The following is a 6,000-nucleotide window of genomic DNA, read 5'->3' as shown; positions in this document are numbered from 1 at the left end:
TGGTCCATCATTCGACAATGGAGAGGATAAGCTATTCATTGAAAATCCACTGGATCTTTCATATGTATTTTCTAGAAACACAGAGGATGGGCTTGTCCACTTTTCATCTACCCCTTTGTTTGATTCATTTGATCATGAGGATGCCGATGAAATCATTGATTTTTATGATCATGGCGGTCATGATCCATTTGTTTCCATATTTGATCATGATCATGACTCTATCACAGTTGATCTTTCGAAGCCACCAGTTTATGATGATCTATCTGATGATGAAATTGAAACACCCAAGACTGTCAAGGCACTTCAGCCCGAGTTGATTTTTATGTCAGGCCCTTGCTCTCCTAGGGTTACTCTCACTTCTGATCATGAAACTGTTCAATCACCCAATGCCCCTCATCACTCATCTGTATGCATTGAAGATCCATATCACACATAGATCACACTTCCTCCACTCGAACTACACGATCCCATTGCTCATGCATTGGAGGAATCTTACATTGCAAGCACACATGTACGACGCAAGTTATCTTTGTTTCTTTCATTTGCTTGCATGTCTCAGTCAAGAGTGTGCTTGTGCTTCAAGGTTGCACATAGTGTCACATAGCACCATGATAAGTCCACGGACTACTCGTCATGCACTTGCACTCACTTATGTCCTTTGGGCACTATCAAACACGAAGTGTGGTTGTCTTCATTGTTATATATTTCTTGCTTGTTGGTTCGCACAATTGGGTTGCTCATGGACCAAGCCTTCACCAACATGGTTCAACCAACACGCCGGTGGATGCATTGGAAATATCACTTCACATGATCAGGCCCATGCACCGTTAGGGTAGGAGTATGAGTAGTTTTTGCTTGAATGCTTGTTTTCTTATTCTCTTTGTTTGTTTGTTTGCTTTCTTTCTTGTTTGTTTAATTTTTTTCCTTCACTTTCACTTTTGCTCTTGCTTTGCTTTATTGTTTTTTAGTTCGCTTGTTTCGTTCGTAGGTTAGTTTCGAATGAAACCATGTATGACTCTTGAAACGAGCTGGGTGAAGTACAAGAGGGCTTGTACATCTATCACTCTTGGTTATCTGTCATGTTGCCTCTGTATCATGAACTAGTTGTTTTTAGTTCATGATATGTCAAAGGAAAACATGTATTGTTCGAAGTGAACCTTGGTGAAAACACAACACTTGCACGCTAACTACTGTCACCTTATCTAGTCAGTTGTTTTTTGGTTAGCCCTTGTCAGCTCAGTCAAGTAGAGTAAGGTGAGGGGGGAAACCTTAATAGGCACGTCAGAGATACAATAAACTACTTCTCTACTAGAACAACCTCTTCTACTCTTAATAAGTTGGGATCCCTCTTCCACCTCTGAAATGAACAAGTGATATGCACAGTGAAATATGAAAAAATGAAAAGTCAAAAAATTCAAAATGAAAAATGAATAAGGCGAAAGAAGAAAAAGGCTTCCTGTGTAGGGAGGTGATGCAAGTAACTATGCTGGGGTATTGACTCAGCTCGCTGAAAGCGGAGCCATGCTTGTGTTCCTATGTGACTCTGTCGAGGTACTGTCTAGGCCTGCTGGCAGCGGAGCAACACCAGAGATGAAACTAAGACTCTGATGACTATACTGCTTGTGCACCAATATACCCATCAACCCCAATCAAAACAACTGTGTTTCCTTGGATTGGAATGTGTGTCAATCGACAAAGAGGTTGACAAATGCTACATCTTACAATCAAGCTAGTGTGAAACCAAGGTGAGCTCAGAATTGAACAATACTTCTGGAGGTGTTAGACTTGTTTTTCATGAACAAGGTCCATTCAAAGAGTTGGAGTCTACCAATGTGTTGCCAAGTGTTGTAGCAACTACAACCACCCTCCAAAAACTTTCCTTAGCCTATTTTGGAGCCTCCCTACAAACCTTTCACAGCACCTTGTCTTGCTTCGTCAAGTACACAAGCTTTGGTGTTTTCATGCACAAAGGTAGCCTGTTGATCAAAACTTGATGCATTTCTCTCACAGGTTGTTCACCAAGAATTGGTCTAGCTGCAGGCTGAGCAGCTTCCCCAAGAAAATTGTGCATTTCTGGAGGGAAACCAGCCTTCCCTCCATAAATTGTGCAATTATATCTAGCAGTCTGTTGGGCTCTGAATTGCGCAATTTTGCCAGCCAACACTCTTAGCAAGAATTACGCAAATTTCCCCAGCATGGCTACTCAGCCCAAAATTTGCACAAATCTAGGCAGCAGTCATCTGCTCTGCCCAAAAATTGCACAAACCTCCTGGGCAGTTAGCCAACCTCCCAGTCAGAGATGTGCATTTTTCTCAAGCAATTGAGTAGCTGCATGCATGAGCACTCAGGTTGACCAGTTCCACCCAGGACCAAGGAAACTTGACTTGCATGCATGCATGACTTGCTCTTCCCAGAATAGCAAAAGGAAACATGCAGAGGCATCCATTGTTTTAGGGATCTATTTTTAGAAATTGGAGGTTACATACACGAATTGTTTCAGAAACCTCCCACCAAGTGTCACTTTCCCTAGATTTGTGGCATGCGCATCACAACCTCGATGTTATCAAAACTCATCAACTGGACACCACAGAGATCATTCCTCACATCAACCTTACAGCTCTAACATCCCACATCACATCTAGGAGCAGTCAGCACTTTCAGCTCAACTGTTTTGGGATGAGCCCGCTTTCCATGCCTTGTGTTGCATTTCTGTCGCTTTTTCTATTTTCTCTTGTGTGAGTACTTTTTTCTTGATTTCTTTGAGTGCTTGTTGTCGTTTGCATGTATACTATATTTTCCAAGCACTGTTTCAGTTTTCATTGTTATCTCACTGATGTCGCATGCATGAAATTGTTTTTCACAAACGGTCGTCAATTCAGTGACTCGCCCCACCCACATGCATGTTGATCTATTTACTGAATCTTCCATTCATGTTTGCATGCACTGTTAATCATGTCTACTTTCATTAAGTGTCGCCATGCATCCACTGTCATATTTTCTTTCATTTTCCCATCAACGAGTTGGACCAACCTTAGTCTGGACTCTGCATTCTTTGAGATAGAATTGCGCAAATATTGGGAAGGAAGGCTCTGTCTTCCTCTCTAGAAATGCGCATTTCTTCCCAGGCACTATCCTCCAGGACTATTTTGCACATTTCTGATGGACAGTGACTACTGGCCCAGAAAATTGTGCAATACAGTCACTGAGCCTGCAACCATTGCCAGCTTAGATTGCGCATTGTGCAATTCCAGCAGTCAGCATCCAGACTGGACTGTGCATTGCGCAGTTCCAGCAGTCATTCAGTCTCCTAGCAGCCTAGACTGTGCCTTTCGCAGTCTTGGTAGTCAGTCTTCTGACCTCCTGGTCAAAATTACGTAACCTTCATGATCACTCACACAGGTATGTTGAAGGTCAGTTCCCAAGTTCATTTTGGTTTTCGACTGATAGATTGCTTGCCATGAGTGTTTCCATGTCTCCGAGTATTTCAGGTTTTCATTTGAGTCTCAGTAGTGCAGGTATAATGGTTTCCCATAGGGCAGAGTCGAAGACACCGTTCAGAGCACACCTGGAGATGTAGTCTATAAAATGTCTATGAGCTTGCCTACTCACAAAGATATCAAGTTGTTCGTAGAGAAGAACATCAAGATATCACAAAGAGTAGCATAATGAACATCATCTAAAGGCAACATACCGAATGCAGTGAACGCAATGAATTTAGCGAATGTAACGAATGCAGTGAATGTTGTGAATGCAGCGAACGCAACAAATGTAGTGAATGCAAGAGGAAGGTTGTTGAAAATATAGAGGCAGAAGAATGTTGCAAGATCAAGCAGATCCACTGATGATGAAAGCAACTTTGGAGACTCATGCTATGAGGTGATGGCACTACATGAATATCACACGAAGACAAATAATGGAACAAAGAAGGAGTTTCATGTGCTAAAGAAGCAACTTAAGGAAGAACATGAAGCTGCGTAGACAGACGAATGAGTTGCAGTAGGAATAGGAACAGCAGTGGGCGCAACATGCACTCACGAATGAAATTGCGCCTGTACAAGTTAAAAATCCATCCCAGTAGCTGGCACCAAGCAAACATGGTGAGTAGTTTTTTTTATCGCATGCAAGGGATTCAGTAGCATGCATGTCATTGTGCACATGCATGCAATCCAACCCCTTCATCAAACTCACCAAGGCGAAGACAAGAAGCAAGTCCATCTGGATCTGAATATGTACTTCAGCAAGTTGATGTGCATGACCACCAGCACACACTTGAAGATCAGCATGGAAACTATGAATCAGTGTGTTGCTAGTTCATCTGCACCCAAGAAGACCATGTGCATGTTAGCAGACAAGTTGGATGAAGGAGCCAAACCAATGCACCGGTTGCAATGGAGGCAAGAGTTCTCTTTAGCAAGATGTCACCATGAGGTGCATGCACACCATCATGGACGACCAAGCTTGGCATTAGCTCACCACCTTCACCATCACAAGCATGCCAAAGATTTGGTCTCATCACAATGGACCAAGTGTCAATGATGTATTGCATGGATTTCTCAAGCCATGTTGTCTCACATGAGTACATGTGCATTGTAATGTAACGTCATGTCAAGTGTAAGTCAAGTGTCAATAGTTAGATGTAACAGTCATAGAGTAGATGAAGATTCATGAGGGTAGATGAACTGTCACAAAGGGGAATGTCAAGGGTCACCCCACCCTTTGCTATAAATAGTCCCTCATAACTCATTGTAAAGCCTTTTGGTCAGCCAAGCTTCTAATAAGACTATCTTGGAAAGAGCTTGGACAGTATTGTAATGCACCTTGGCTTCCCCACTACACCAGAGCTAGTTCATCTCTTTGGAGGAGCAGGAAAATGTGGTTGTAACATTGCACTATTGCGGCTAGCAGGTTTACATGGATGTATTATATGATTGGAACTTACACTTATTTATATAATAAGAGCCAACACGTTTTCATGCATATGTTTTTATTGTAGTTGGACTGTTCTGGTTGCTATGGCAATGTATGTTGTTTAACTTATATAGTTGTGTATGAACACTTTTGTATGCAATTATATGAATCTTGTTGCAGATGTGATGTTGGTTTAACCATCACTTTGGATTGTCGGACTGACCTGCTTTCCAGCTTGTGATGCATATTCACTGGTGTGTTCCCTTCCCAATTGAGTACACTTATAGGTTGCCAAGGGATGCACTCATCTCAACCCACCTATGTTAGAAACCTATCGTACACCTTCCTTGACTCACTGCAGTGGTCACACCCTTGCTACCAATAGAGTTATCTTACTTGCCTCCATGTGACATCGCAACCAAGGCATTGCTTTACAACCCACTGCTGGGACTCCTACACCAAATGATATGAGACCTAATTGGGACTTCTTATCGGGGAGATCCCCTTGACATGTTGGTGGGTCCAGCACTATCAACAGCACGCTATAGGTGATGATTATAGAGTTAGCTAGGCAATGATTTGTTGATCATTGGATGCGACCACTACCTTGCTTGATTTCAGTCTATGATCACTCATGAATGTGGAGTATTTGCTAATGTCCATTGCTTGATGGTACTATTACTCTCTAACACATGAACTGTGTTTTTTGGAATTATTTTCTATTACCACCTTTACACTAAACAATTTGATGTCCCAACCTTGTATTATGCACTATGTAATATACATACAAACCAAAATGATAGTGAATAGCTTAAGTATTCCATACTTGAGGACTAGATAGTGTTATTGGATCAATTGGAGGTGTCATGTAGCATGAACTATTAAAGGGATGAAAATTGTTGCTACGTATCTTTTACTATAGAGGATCGTGTAGGAGAACAAGGTATCATGTACAAGCTACATTTTCTAATTATTCCTTCTTGTTGGTTATGGTAATTACCTTGATGAGACTATATTTGGATTTTTAAAGTTATACCATGAATTTCGACTTAAATCATGGCTTTTGATGAATTGTGTATTTTCCTATAGAAT

The sequence above is a fragment of the Pinus tabuliformis genome, chromosome J, assembly GCF_031772625.1.
Source record: "Pinus tabuliformis cultivar Carrire ecotype Pingquan chromosome J, CPIR1, whole genome shotgun sequence".
In the NCBI taxonomy this organism is placed as follows: Eukaryota; Viridiplantae; Streptophyta; class Pinopsida; order Pinales; family Pinaceae; genus Pinus; species Pinus tabuliformis.
This window is presented reverse-complemented; position numbering follows the sequence as displayed.